At 45.1% G+C, this 12,701-nt stretch overlaps 13 non-coding genes across 13 annotated transcripts; all 13 read right to left on the minus strand.

The window, feature by feature from the left end:
• Positions 1-316: 316 nt before the first annotated feature.
• On the minus strand, positions 317-431 carry LOC146775511 (U5 spliceosomal RNA). Its single transcript, XR_014973380.1, has one exon. It is a non-coding gene; the product is annotated as a U5 spliceosomal RNA (small nuclear RNA).
• Positions 432-1,283: 852 nt separating this feature from the next.
• On the minus strand, positions 1,284-1,398 carry LOC146775512 (U5 spliceosomal RNA). The gene has a single exon (XR_014973934.1). It is a non-coding gene; the product is annotated as a U5 spliceosomal RNA (small nuclear RNA).
• Positions 1,399-2,250: 852 nt separating this feature from the next.
• LOC146775513 (U5 spliceosomal RNA) lies at positions 2,251-2,365 on the minus strand. Its single transcript, XR_014973382.1, has one exon. It is a non-coding gene; the product is annotated as a U5 spliceosomal RNA (small nuclear RNA).
• An 865-nt stretch (positions 2,366-3,230) lies between these two features.
• Positions 3,231-3,345, minus strand: LOC146775514 (U5 spliceosomal RNA). Its single transcript, XR_014973383.1, has one exon. It is a non-coding gene; the product is annotated as a U5 spliceosomal RNA (small nuclear RNA).
• An 852-nt stretch (positions 3,346-4,197) lies between these two features.
• On the minus strand, positions 4,198-4,312 carry LOC146775515 (U5 spliceosomal RNA). Its single transcript, XR_014973935.1, has one exon. It is a non-coding gene; the product is annotated as a U5 spliceosomal RNA (small nuclear RNA).
• An 852-nt stretch (positions 4,313-5,164) lies between these two features.
• On the minus strand, positions 5,165-5,279 carry LOC146775516 (U5 spliceosomal RNA). The gene has a single exon (XR_014973384.1). It is a non-coding gene; the product is annotated as a U5 spliceosomal RNA (small nuclear RNA).
• An 852-nt stretch (positions 5,280-6,131) lies between these two features.
• On the minus strand, positions 6,132-6,246 carry LOC146775517 (U5 spliceosomal RNA). Its single transcript, XR_014973385.1, has one exon. It is a non-coding gene; the product is annotated as a U5 spliceosomal RNA (small nuclear RNA).
• An 865-nt stretch (positions 6,247-7,111) lies between these two features.
• Positions 7,112-7,226, minus strand: LOC146775518 (U5 spliceosomal RNA). The gene has a single exon (XR_014973386.1). It is a non-coding gene; the product is annotated as a U5 spliceosomal RNA (small nuclear RNA).
• Positions 7,227-8,091: 865 nt separating this feature from the next.
• LOC146775519 (U5 spliceosomal RNA) lies at positions 8,092-8,206 on the minus strand. The gene has a single exon (XR_014973387.1). It is a non-coding gene; the product is annotated as a U5 spliceosomal RNA (small nuclear RNA).
• Positions 8,207-9,058: 852 nt separating this feature from the next.
• Positions 9,059-9,173, minus strand: LOC146775520 (U5 spliceosomal RNA). The gene has a single exon (XR_014973936.1). It is a non-coding gene; the product is annotated as a U5 spliceosomal RNA (small nuclear RNA).
• Positions 9,174-10,025: 852 nt separating this feature from the next.
• Positions 10,026-10,140, minus strand: LOC146775521 (U5 spliceosomal RNA). Its single transcript, XR_014973388.1, has one exon. It is a non-coding gene; the product is annotated as a U5 spliceosomal RNA (small nuclear RNA).
• Positions 10,141-10,992: 852 nt separating this feature from the next.
• LOC146775522 (U5 spliceosomal RNA) lies at positions 10,993-11,107 on the minus strand. Its single transcript, XR_014973389.1, has one exon. It is a non-coding gene; the product is annotated as a U5 spliceosomal RNA (small nuclear RNA).
• Positions 11,108-11,972: 865 nt separating this feature from the next.
• On the minus strand, positions 11,973-12,087 carry LOC146775523 (U5 spliceosomal RNA). Its single transcript, XR_014973390.1, has one exon. It is a non-coding gene; the product is annotated as a U5 spliceosomal RNA (small nuclear RNA).
• Between the last annotated feature and the right edge of the window lie 614 nt (positions 12,088-12,701).

Consider the following 12,701-nt stretch of genomic DNA (forward strand, 5'->3'; position numbering starts at 1 on the left):
TCTATGAAAAGCACAGCATGAGTCTTGGTCCCACCTTTAAAAAGGAGGGTGACCTCTGGGATCTGGCAGCAGGATCTTTGGGAGATAAGAAAATATACTGCCTGCGATCGTGAAGTTTCAAGTCAGTCAAGAAAAGCAATCTCATGCACTGCACAAGCTCTTTCCCATGAGGCACCTCTCCTGCACTCTGTTTATGCAAATGAGCAAGCAGAGAGCTCAGGAATAAAACACCAAACTCATGTCCCCCAAAAAAGCAGCAGACAATTGCTGGATATTCCCCAACTTCTAATGCTTTTCTTTTAAACAAATGATAAACAGCCTCACCTGTGGCAAGGCTTAAAAAAATTGAATAAACTCTTAAATGTTCCTCTCCACGGAAATCTTTAGTAAAAGGCGAAAGATTTTTTCGTTTTGAAGAGAAACCAGAGTAAGTGACAATATAGCTCTCTAGGGTAAGTGGCGGCACATCAAAGACCCTGTCATTGCGAGGGTGAGGACCTGAAAGGTATTTTCAGGCTCTAAGAAAGAGGGCGAGAACCAGGCCGGTGGGCAAAACAGGCCAACATTTCAAAGTCTCTGCTCAAGGTACAAAAAGGTGGACTGTTCACATGTGTATGTCTGGGAATATGCAAATTTCTTTTGTACTCACCTCAGCTCATTAGGAGTTGTCGGGGCTGCTGGGGAAGGGGAACAGCAAATGTGAATCAGGCTTTTAGTTAAGTGGCACTGTAGGCCTTTTGTCCCCTAGCCATTTTACGCTTTCAACACGCTCTACACATAGCCATGCACCGTATGTGCCTTTTTCACACGTACTTTCATTAAACCTGAATATAGAAGGATATATCTGTCTAGGCTGGAGACACGTGAAACAAGTCTGACGTGCCCCTTCAAGTCTACCTGAGAGGAAGCTGACTCAGGATTGGCGACCTCTCAGGGCACCTCTAACGGGCACAAATAACGGGCAAGCCCTATGAAAAGCACAGCATGAGTCTTGGTCCCACCTTTAAAAAGGAGGGTGACCTCTGGGATCTGGCAGCAGGATCTTTGGGAGATAAGAAAATATACTGCCTGCGATCGTGAAGTTTCAAGTCAGTCAAGAAAAGCAATCTCATGCACTGCACAAGCTCTTTCCCATGAGGCACCTCTCCTGCACTCTGTTTATGCAAATGAGCAAGCAGAGCGCTCAGGAATAAAACACCAAACTCATGTCCCCCAAAAAAGCAGCAGACAATTGCTGGATATTCCCCAACTTCTAATGCTTTTCTTTTAAACAAATGATAAACAGCCTCACCTGTGGCAAGGCTTAAAAAAATTGAATAAACTCTTAAATGTTCCTCTCCACGGAAATCTTTAGTAAAAGGCAAAAGATTTTTTCATTTTGAAGAGAAACCAGAGTAAGTGACAATATAGCTCTCTAGGGTAAGTGGCGGCACATCAAAGACCCTGTCATTGCGAGGGTGAGGACCTGAAAGGTATTTGCAGGCTCTAAGAAAGAGGGCGAGAACCAGGCCGGTGGGCAAAACAGGCCAACATTTCAAAGTCTCTGCTCAAGGTACAAAAAGGTGGACTGTTCACATGTGTATGTCTGGGAATATGCAAATTTCTTTTGTACTCACCTCAGCTCATTAGGAGTTGTCGGGGCTGCTGGGGAAGGGGAACAGGAAATGTGAATCAGGCTTTTAGTTAAGTGGCACTGTAGGCCTTTTGTCCCCTAGCCATTTTACGCTTTTAACACGCTCTACACATAGCCATGCACCGTATGTGCCTTTTTCACACGTACTTTCATTAAACCTGAATATAGAAGGATATATCTGTCTAGGCTGGAGACACGTGAAACAAGTCTGACGTGCCCCTTCAAGTCTACCTGAGAGGAAGCTGACTCAGGATTGGCGACCTCTCAGGGCACCTCGAACGGGCACAAATAACGGGCAAGCCCTATGAAAAGCACAGCATGAGTCTTGGTCCCACCTTTAAAAAGGAGGGTGACCTCTGGGATCTGGCAGCAGGATCTTTGGGAGATAAGAAAATATACTGCCTGCGATCGTGAAGTTTCAAGTCAGTCAAGAAAAGCAATCTCATGCACTGCACAAGCTCTTTCCCATGAGGCACCTCTCCTGCACTCTGTTTATGCAAATGAGCAAGCAGAGAGCTCAGGAATAAAACACCAAACTCATGTCCCCCAAAAAAGCAGCAGACAATTGCTGGATATTCCCCAACTTCTAATGCTTTTCTTTTAAACAAATGATAAACAGCCTCACCTGTGGCAAGGCTTAAAAAAATTGAATAAACTCTTAAATGTTCCTCTCCACGGAAATCTTTAGTAAAAGGCGAAAGATTTTTTCGTTTTGAAGAGAAACCAGAGTAAGTGACAATATAGCTCTCTAGGGTAAGTGGCGGCACATCAAAGACCCTGTCATTGCGAGGGTGAGGACCTGAAAGGTATTTTCAGGCTCTAAGAAAGAGGGCGAGAACCAGGCCGGTGGGCAAAACAGGCCAACATTTCAAAGTCTCTGCTCAAGGTACAAAAAGGTGGACTGTTCACATGTGTATGTCTGGGAATATGCAAATTTCTTTTGTACTCACCTCAGCTCATTAGGAGTTGTCGGGGCTGCTGGGGAAGGGGAACAGCAAATGTGAATCAGGCTTTTAGTTAAGTGGCACTGTAGGCCTTTTGTCCCCTAGCCATTTTACGCTTTCAACACGCTCTACACATAGCCATGCACCGTATGTGCCTTTTTCACACGTACTTTCATTAAACCTGAATATAGAAGGATATATCTGTCTAGGCTGGAGACACGTGAAACAAGTCTGACGTGCCCCTTCAAGTCTACCTGAGAGGAAGCTGACTCAGGATTGGCGACCTCTCAGGGCACCTCTAACGGGCACAAATAACGGGCACAAATAACGGGCAAGCTCTATGAAAAGCACAGCATGAGTCTTGGTCCCACCTTTAAAAAGGAGGGTGACCTCTGGGATCTGGCAGCAGGATCTTTGGGAGATAAGAAAATATACTGCCTGCGATCATGAAGTTTCAAGTCAGTCAAGAAAAGCAATCTCATGCACTGCACAAGCTCTTTCCCATGAGGCACCTCTCCTGCACTCTGTTTATGCAAATGAGCAAGCAGAGAGCTCAGGAATAAAACACCAAACTCATGTCCCCCAAAAAAGCAGCAGACAATTGCTGGATATTCCCCAACTTCTAATGCTTTTCTTTTAAACAAATGATAAACAGCCTCACCTGTGGCAAGGCTTAAAAAAATTGAATAAACTCTTAAATGTTCCTCTCCACGGAAATCTTTAGTAAAAGGCGAAAGATTTTTTCGTTTTGAAGAGAAACCAGAGTAAGTGACAATATAGCTCTCTAGGGTAAGTGGCGGCACATCAAAGACCCTGTCATTGCGAGGGTGAGGACCTGAAAGGTATTTTCAGGCTCTAAGAAAGAGGGCGAGAACCAGGCCGGTGGGCAAAACAGGCCAACATTTCAAAGTCTCTGCTCAAGGTACAAAAAGGTGGACTGTTCACATGTGTATGTCTGGGAATATGCAAATTTCTTTTGTACTCACCTCAGCTCATTAGGAGTTGTCGGGGCTGCTGGGGAAGGGGAACAGCAAATGTGAATCAGGCTTTTAGTTAAGTGGCACTGTAGGCCTTTTGTCCCCTAGCCATTTTACGCTTTCAACACGCTCTACACATAGCCATGCACCGTATGTGCCTTTTTCACACGTACTTTCATTAAACCTGAATATAGAAGGATATATCTGTCTAGGCTGGAGACACGTGAAACAAGTCTGACGTGCCCCTTCAAGTCTACCTGAGAGGAAGCTGACTCAGGATTGGCGACCTCTCAGGGCACCTCTAACGGGCACAAATAACGGGCAAGCCCTATGAAAAGCACAGCATGAGTCTTGGTCCCACCTTTAAAAAGGAGGGTGACCTCTGGGATCTGGCAGCAGGATCTTTGGGAGATAAGAAAATATACTGCCTGCGATCGTGAAGTTTCAAGTCAGTCAAGAAAAGCAATCTCATGCACTGCACAAGCTCTTTCCCATGAGGCACCTCTCCTGCACTCTGTTTATGCAAATGAGCAAGCAGAGCGCTCAGGAATAAAACACCAAACTCATGTCCCCCAAAAAAGCAGCAGACAATTGCTGGATATTCCCCAACTTCTAATGCTTTTCTTTTAAACAAATGATAAACAGCCTCACCTGTGGCAAGGCTTAAAAAAATTGAATAAACTCTTAAATGTTCCTCTCCACGGAAATCTTTAGTAAAAGGCAAAAGATTTTTTCATTTTGAAGAGAAACCAGAGTAAGTGACAATATAGCTCTCTAGGGTAAGTGGCGGCACATCAAAGACCCTGTCATTGCGAGGGTGAGGACCTGAAAGGTATTTGCAGGCTCTAAGAAAGAGGGCGAGAACCAGGCCGGTGGGCAAAACAGGCCAACATTTCAAAGTCTCTGCTCAAGGTACAAAAAGGTGGACTGTTCACATGTGTATGTCTGGGAATATGCAAATTTCTTTTGTACTCACCTCAGCTCATTAGGAGTTGTCGGGGCTGCTGGGGAAGGGGAACAGGAAATGTGAATCAGGCTTTTAGTTAAGTGGCACTGTAGGCCTTTTGTCCCCTAGCCATTTTACGCTTTTAACACGCTCTACACATAGCCATGCACCGTATGTGCCTTTTTCACACGTACTTTCATTAAACCTGAATATAGAAGGATATATCTGTCTAGGCTGGAGACACGTGAAACAAGTCTGACGTGCCCCTTCAAGTCTACCTGAGAGGAAGCTGACTCAGGATTGGCGACCTCTCAGGGCACCTCGAACGGGCACAAATAACGGGCAAGCCCTATGAAAAGCACAGCATGAGTCTTGGTCCCACCTTTAAAAAGGAGGGTGACCTCTGGGATCTGGCAGCAGGATCTTTGGGAGATAAGAAAATATACTGCCTGCGATCGTGAAGTTTCAAGTCAGTCAAGAAAAGCAATCTCATGCACTGCACAAGCTCTTTCCCATGAGGCACCTCTCCTGCACTCTGTTTATGCAAATGAGCAAGCAGAGAGCTCAGGAATAAAACACCAAACTTATGTCCCCCAAAAAAGCAGCAGACAATTGCTGGATATTCCCCAACTTCTAATGCTTTTCTTTTAAACAAATGATAAACAGCCTCACCTGTGGCAAGGCTTAAAAAAATTGAATAAACTCTTAAATGTTCCTCTCCACGGAAATCTTTAGTAAAAGGCGAAAGATTTTTTCGTTTTGAAGAGAAACCAGAGTAAGTGACAATATAGCTCTCTAGGGTAAGTGGCGGCACATCAAAGACCCTGTCATTGCGAGGGTGAGGACCTGAAAGGTATTTTCAGGCTCTAAGAAAGAGGGCGAGAACCAGGCCGGTGGGCAAAACAGGCCAACATTTCAAAGTCTCTGCTCAAGGTACAAAAAGGTGGACTGTTCACATGTGTATGTCTGGGAATATGCAAATTTCTTTTGTACTCACCTCAGCTCATTAGGAGTTGTCGGGGCTGCTGGGGAAGGGGAACAGGAAATGTGAATCAGGCTTTTAGTTAAGTGGCACTGTAGGCCTTTTGTCCCCTAGCCATTTTACGCTTTCAACACGCTCTACACATAGCCATGCACCGTATGTGCCTTTTTCACACGTACTTTCATTAAACCTGAATATAGAAGGATATATCTGTCTAGGCTGGAGACACGTGAAACAAGTCTGACGTGCCCCTTCAAGTCTACCTGAGAGGAAGCTGACTCAGGATTGGCGACCTCTCAGGGCACCTCTAACGGGCACAAATAACGGGCAAGCCCTATGAAAAGCACAGCATGAGTCTTGGTCCCACCTTTAAAAAGGAGGGTGACCTCTGGGATCTGGCAGCAGGATCTTTGGGAGATAAGAAAATATACTGCCTGCGATCGTGAAGTTTCAAGTCAGTCAAGAAAAGCAATCTCATGCACTGCACAAGCTCTTTCCCATGAGGCACCTCTCCTGCACTCTGTTTATGCAAATGAGCAAGCAGAGAGCTCAGGAATAAAACACCAAACTCATGTCCCCCAAAAAAGCAGCAGACAATTGCTGGATATTCCCCAACTTCTAATGCTTTTCTTTTAAACAAATGATAAACAGCCTCACCTGTGGCAAGGCTTAAAAAAATTGAATAAACTCTTAAATGTTCCTCTCCACGGAAATCTTTAGTAAAAGGCGAAAGATTTTTTCGTTTTGAAGAGAAACCAGAGTAAGTGACAATATAGCTCTCTAGGGTAAGTGGCGGCACATCAAAGACCCTGTCATTGCGAGGGTGAGGACCTGAAAGGTATTTTCAGGCTCTAAGAAAGAGGGCGAGAACCAGGCCGGTGGGCAAAACAGGCCAACATTTCAAAGTCTCTGCTCAAGGTACAAAAAGGTGGACTGTTCACATGTGTATGTCTGGGAATATGCAAATTTCTTTTGTACTCACCTCAGCTCATTAGGAGTTGTCGGGGCTGCTGGGGAAGGGGAACAGCAAATGTGAATCAGGCTTTTAGTTAAGTGGCACTGTAGGCCTTTTGTCCCCTAGCCATTTTACGCTTTCAACACGCTCTACACATAGCCATGCACCGTATGTGCCTTTTTCACACGTACTTTCATTAAACCTGAATATAGAAGGATATATCTGTCTAGGCTGGAGACACGTGAAACAAGTCTGACGTGCCCCTTCAAGTCTACCTGAGAGGAAGCTGACTCAGGATTGGCGACCTCTCAGGGCACCTCTAACGGGCACAAATAACGGGCACAAATAACGGGCAAGCTCTATGAAAAGCACAGCATGAGTCTTGGTCCCACCTTTAAAAAGGAGGGTGACCTCTGGGATCTGGCAGCAGGATCTTTGGGAGATAAGAAAATATACTGCCTGCGATCGTGAAGTTTCAAGTCAGTCAAGAAAAGCAATCTCATGCACTGCACAAGCTCTTTCCCATGAGGCACCTCTCCTGCACTCTGTTTATGCAAATGAGCAAGCAGAGAGCTCAGGAATAAAACACCAAACTCATGTCCCCCAAAAAAGCAGCAGACAATTGCTGGATATTCCCCAACTTCTAATGCTTTTCTTTTAAACAAATGATAAACAGCCTCACCTGTGGCAAGGCTTAAAAAAATTGAATAAACTCTTAAATGTTCCTCTCCACGGAAATCTTTAGTAAAAGGCGAAAGATTTTTTCGTTTTGAAGAGAAACCAGAGTAAGTGACAATATAGCTCTCTAGGGTAAGTGGCGGCACATCAAAGACCCTGTCATTGCGAGGGTGAGGACCTGAAAGGTATTTTCAGGCTCTAAGAAAGAGGGCGAGAACCAGGCCGGTGGGCAAAACAGGCCAACATTTCAAAGTCTCTGCTCAAGGTACAAAAAGGTGGACTGTTCACATGTGTATGTCTGGGAATATGCAAATTTCTTTTGTACTCACCTCAGCTCATTAGGAGTTGTCGGGGCTGCTGGGGAAGGGGAACAGCAAATGTGAATCAGGCTTTTAGTTAAGTGGCACTGTAGGCCTTTTGTCCCCTAGCCATTTTACGCTTTCAACACGCTCTACACATAGCCATGCACCGTATGTGCCTTTTTCACACGTACTTTCATTAAACCTGAATATAGAAGGATATATCTGTCTAGGCTGGAGACACGTGAAACAAGTCTGACGTGCCCCTTCAAGTCTACCTGAGAGGAAGCTGACTCAGGATTGGCGACCTCTCAGGGCACCTCTAACGGGCACAAATAACGGGCACAAATAACGGGCAAGCTCTATGAAAAGCACAGCATGAGTCTTGGTCCCACCTTTAAAAAGGAGGGTGACCTCTGGGATCTGGCAGCAGGATCTTTGGGAGATAAGAAAATATACTGCCTGCGATCATGAAGTTTCAAGTCAGTCAAGAAAAGCAATCTCATGCACTGCACAAGCTCTTTCCCATGAGGCACCTCTCCTGCACTCTGTTTATGCAAATGAGCAAGCAGAGAGCTCAGGAATAAAACACCAAACTCATGTCCCCCAAAAAAGCAGCAGACAATTGCTGGATATTCCCCAACTTCTAATGCTTTTCTTTTAAACAAATGATAAACAGCCTCACCTGTGGCAAGGCTTAAAAAAATTGAATAAACTCTTAAATGTTCCTCTCCACGGAAATCTTTAGTAAAAGGCGAAAGATTTTTTCGTTTTGAAGAGAAACCAGAGTAAGTGACAATATAGCTCTCTAGGGTAAGTGGCGGCACATCAAAGACCCTGTCATTGCGAGGGTGAGGACCTGAAAGGTATTTTCAGGCTCTAAGAAAGAGGGCGAGAACCAGGCCGGTGGGCAAAACAGGCCAACATTTCAAAGTCTCTGCTCAAGGTACAAAAAGGTGGACTGTTCACATGTGTATGTCTGGGAATATGCAAATTTCTTTTGTACTCACCTCAGCTCATTAGGAGTTGTCGGGGCTGCTGGGGAAGGGGAACAGCAAATGTGAATCAGGCTTTTAGTTAAGTGGCACTGTAGGCCTTTTGTCCCCTAGCCATTTTACGCTTTCAACACGCTCTACACATAGCCATGCACCGTATGTGCCTTTTTCACACGTACTTTCATTAAACCTGAATATAGAAGGATATATCTGTCTAGGCTGGAGACACGTGAAACAAGTCTGACGTGCCCCTTCAAGTCTACCTGAGAGGAAGCTGACTCAGGATTGGCGACCTCTCAGGGCACCTCTAACGGGCACAAATAACGGGCAAGCCCTATGAAAAGCACAGCATGAGTCTTGGTCCCACCTTTAAAAAGGAGGGTGACCTCTGGGATCTGGCAGCAGGATCTTTGGGAGATAAGAAAATATACTGCCTGCGATCGTGAAGTTTCAAGTCAGTCAAGAAAAGCAATCTCATGCACTGCACAAGCTCTTTCCCATGAGGCACCTCTCCTGCACTCTGTTTATGCAAATGAGCAAGCAGAGCGCTCAGGAATAAAACACCAAACTCATGTCCCCCAAAAAAGCAGCAGACAATTGCTGGATATTCCCCAACTTCTAATGCTTTTCTTTTAAACAAATGATAAACAGCCTCACCTGTGGCAAGGCTTAAAAAAATTGAATAAACTCTTAAATGTTCCTCTCCACGGAAATCTTTAGTAAAAGGCAAAAGATTTTTTCATTTTGAAGAGAAACCAGAGTAAGTGACAATATAGCTCTCTAGGGTAAGTGGCGGCACATCAAAGACCCTGTCATTGCGAGGGTGAGGACCTGAAAGGTATTTGCAGGCTCTAAGAAAGAGGGCGAGAACCAGGCCGGTGGGCAAAACAGGCCAACATTTCAAAGTCTCTGCTCAAGGTACAAAAAGGTGGACTGTTCACATGTGTATGTCTGGGAATATGCAAATTTCTTTTGTACTCACCTCAGCTCATTAGGAGTTGTCGGGGCTGCTGGGGAAGGGGAACAGGAAATGTGAATCAGGCTTTTAGTTAAGTGGCACTGTAGGCCTTTTGTCCCCTAGCCATTTTACGCTTTTAACACGCTCTACACATAGCCATGCACCGTATGTGCCTTTTTCACACGTACTTTCATTAAACCTGAATATAGAAGGATATATCTGTCTAGGCTGGAGACACGTGAAACAAGTCTGACGTGCCCCTTCAAGTCTACCTGAGAGGAAGCTGACTCAGGATTGGCGACCTCTCAGGGCACCTCGAACGGGCACAAATAACGGGCAAGCCCTATGAAAAGCACAGCATGAGTCTTGGTCCCACCTTTAAAAAGGAGGGTGACCTCTGGGATCTGGCAGCAGGATCTTTGGGAGATAAGAAAATATACTGCCTGCGATCGTGAAGTTTCAAGTCAGTCAAGAAAAGCAATCTCATGCACTGCACAAGCTCTTTCCCATGAGGCACCTCTCCTGCACTCTGTTTATGCAAATGAGCAAGCAGAGAGCTCAGGAATAAAACACCAAACTTATGTCCCCCAAAAAAGCAGCAGACAATTGCTGGATATTCCCCAACTTCTAATGCTTTTCTTTTAAACAAATGATAAACAGCCTCACCTGTGGCAAGGCTTAAAAAAATTGAATAAACTCTTAAATGTTCCTCTCCACGGAAATCTTTAGTAAAAGGCGAAAGATTTTTTCGTTTTGAAGAGAAACCAGAGTAAGTGACAATATAGCTCTCTAGGGTAAGTGGCGGCACATCAAAGACCCTGTCATTGCGAGGGTGAGGACCTGAAAGGTATTTTCAGGCTCTAAGAAAGAGGGCGAGAACCAGGCCGGTGGGCAAAACAGGCCAACATTTCAAAGTCTCTGCTCAAGGTACAAAAAGGTGGACTGTTCACATGTGTATGTCTGGGAATATGCAAATTTCTTTTGTACTCACCTCAGCTCATTAGGAGTTGTCGGGGCTGCTGGGGAAGGGGAACAGGAAATGTGAATCAGGCTTTTAGTTAAGTGGCACTGTAGGCCTTTTGTCCCCTAGCCATTTTACGCTTTCAACACGCTCTACACATAGCCATGCACCGTATGTGCCTTTTTCACACGTACTTTCATTAAACCTGAATATAGAAGGATATATCTGTCTAGGCTGGAGACACGTGAAACAAGTCTGACGTGCCCCTTCAAGTCTACCTGAGAGGAAGCTGACTCAGGATTGGCGACCTCTCAGGGCACCTCTAACGGGCACAAATAACGGGCAAGCCCTATGAAAAGCACAGCATGAGTCTTGGTCCCACCTTTAAAAAGGAGGGTGACCTCTGGGATCTGGCAGCAGGATCTTTGGGAGATAAGAAAATATACTGCCTGCGATCGTGAAGTTTCAAGTCAGTCAAGAAAAGCAATCTCATGCACTGCACAAGCTCTTTCCCATGAGGCACCTCTCCTGCACTCTGTTTATGCAAATGAGCAAGCAGAGAGCTCAGGAATAAAACACCAAACTCATGTCCCCCAAAAAAGCAGCAGACAATTGCTGGATATTCCCCAACTTCTAATGCTTTTCTTTTAAACAAATGATAAACAGCCTCACCTGTGGCAAGGCTTAAAAAAATTGAATAAACTCTTAAATGTTCCTCTCCACGGAAATCTTTAGTAAAAGGCGAAAGATTTTTTCGTTTTGAAGAGAAACCAGAGTAAGTGACAATATAGCTCTCTAGGGTAAGTGGCGGCACATCAAAGACCCTGTCATTGCGAGGGTGAGGACCTGAAAGGTATTTTCAGGCTCTAAGAAAGAGGGCGAGAACCAGGCCGGTGGGCAAAACAGGCCAACATTTCAAAGTCTCTGCTCAAGGTACAAAAAGGTGGACTGTTCACATGTGTATGTCTGGGAATATGCAAATTTCTTTTGTACTCACCTCAGCTCATTAGGAGTTGTCGGGGCTGCTGGGGAAGGGGAACAGCAAATGTGAATCAGGCTTTTAGTTAAGTGGCACTGTAGGCCTTTTGTCCCCTAGCCATTTTACGCTTTCAACACGCTCTACACATAGCCATGCACCGTATGTGCCTTTTTCACACGTACTTTCATTAAACCTGAATATAGAAGGATATATCTGTCTAGGCTGGAGACACGTGAAACAAGTCTGACGTGCCCCTTCAAGTCTACCTGAGAGGAAGCTGACTCAGGATTGGCGACCTCTCAGGGCACCTCTAACGGGCACAAATAACGGGCACAAATAACGGGCAAGCTCTATGAAAAGCACAGCATGAGTCTTGGTCCCACCTTTAAAAAGGAGGGTGACCTCTGGGATCTGGCAGCAGGATCTTTGGGAGATAAGAAAATATACTGCCTGCGATCATGAAGTTTCAAGTCAGTCAAGAAAAGCAATCTCATGCACTGCACAAGCTCTTTCCCATGAGGCACCTCTCCTGCACTCTGTTTATGCAAATGAGCAAGCAGAGAGCTCAGGAATAAAACACCAAACTCATGTCCCCCAAAAAAGCAGCAGACAATTGCTGGATATTCCCCAACTTCTAATGCTTTTCTTTTAAACAAATGATAAACAGCCTCACCTGTGGCAAGGCTTAAAAAAATTGAATAAACTCTTAAATGTTCCTCTCCACGGAAATCTTTAGTAAAAGGCGAAAGATTTTTTCGTTTTGAAGAGAAACCAGAGTAAGTGACAATATAGCTCTCTAGGGTAAGTGGCGGCACATCAAAGACCCTGTCATTGCGAGGGTGAGGACCTGAAAGGTATTTTCAGGCTCTAAGAAAGAGGGCGAGAACCAGGCCGGTGGGCAAAACAGGCCAACATTTCAAAGTCTCTGCTCAAGGTACAAAAAGGTGGACTGTTCACATGTGTATGTCTGGGAATATGCAAATTTCTTTTGTACTCACCTCAGCTCATTAGGAGTTGTCGGGGCTGCTGGGGAAGGGGAACAGCAAATGTGAATCAGGCTTTTAGTTAAGTGGCACTGTAGGCCTTTTGTCCCCTAGCCATTTTACGCTTTCAACACGCTCTACACATAGCCATGCACCGTATGTGCCTTTTTCACACGTACTTTCATTAAACCTGAATATAGAAGGATATATCTGTCTAGGCTGGAGACACGTGAAACAAGTCTGACGTGCCCCTTCAAGTCTACCTGAGAGGAAGCTGACTCAGGATTGGCGACCTCTCAGGGCACCTCTAACGGGCACAAATAACGGGCAAGCCCTATGAAAAGCACAGCATGAGTCTTGGTCCCACCTTTAAAAAGGAGGGTGACCTCTGGGATCTGGCAGCAGGATCTT

This window comes from Triturus cristatus, chromosome 12 (assembly GCF_964204655.1).
Source record: "Triturus cristatus chromosome 12, aTriCri1.1, whole genome shotgun sequence".
Classification (NCBI taxonomy): domain Eukaryota; kingdom Metazoa; phylum Chordata; class Amphibia; order Caudata; family Salamandridae; genus Triturus; species Triturus cristatus.